Genomic DNA, 1,004 nt, shown 5'->3' with positions numbered 1-1,004 from the left:
TACCTCTACAAATATACACTGTTTTTAGGGATAATAAAAAAATTATTTGGCAAAATCCGTCACCGTCTTCAACAAGGTATTGTCGTCCCATCAAATTCATTTTTGCCAAAGAATCAGTAGATCTGATAAATGTGGAAGTTACAGAAATAAAAAGCCAAATAGAAAATCTTTTGCCAACAAAAATATGCACAAAGGATATAGAATTGCAAGTAAAGTCTGTATTAATATTTTGTATGATAGACGGCAAAGTATGCAATGCTGTCATCATGTATGTCCACACAAACATGTAACTTATGTGGAACCAAGTGAGATAAACAATTTGGATATCATTTAAAAAAAAAACAGTAGATAAAAATTTTCTTTTATTTAGACTGTTGCTTCTTCATTCGTGGATACGTTTTATGGAATGTGTATTGCATATTTCTTATAAATTGAATATTAAATTAGCACAAGCTCGCGGCATAATAAATAAAAACAAGGTTGCTGAAAGAAAGAAGATGATACAAGATCAATTCAAGAGTGAGTTGAGTCTTTTAATAGATATACTGAAACAGCAAACAGGTAATACTAATGGTAGTAATACGGCACGTAAATTTTTCAGAAATGCAGAAAAATCAGCTGCAATAACAGGAATTAATGTAGAGCTAATCAAACGCTTTCATCTCATATTAGAATGTATAAATTCTAGATTTCAGATTAATCTAGACAAATTTAGCGAATATGTAAATTATACGCAAAAATTGAACGTAAAATATTATAATTGGTACCCAATACCTGTTACCGTTTATAAAATTCTGGACCATGGAAAAGATATTATTGAAACTTGTATTCTTCCAATTGGGAATTTTTCCGAAGAAGCGCAAGAAGCACGTAATAAACACCGTAAACAATACAGAGAATTTTTTACAAGAAAAACATCAAAGACCGACACAAATAGAGATTTGTGATGATTGAACAGACTACTTGTCACTTCTGACCCATTAATAACGAGTTTATGTGATTCT

Source organism: Wasmannia auropunctata, unplaced genomic scaffold (genome assembly GCF_000956235.1).
Source record: "Wasmannia auropunctata unplaced genomic scaffold, wasmannia.A_1.0 LD336053.1, whole genome shotgun sequence".
Classification (NCBI taxonomy): Eukaryota; Metazoa; Arthropoda; class Insecta; order Hymenoptera; family Formicidae; genus Wasmannia; species Wasmannia auropunctata.
Note: the sequence above shows the minus strand (reverse complement) of the source record.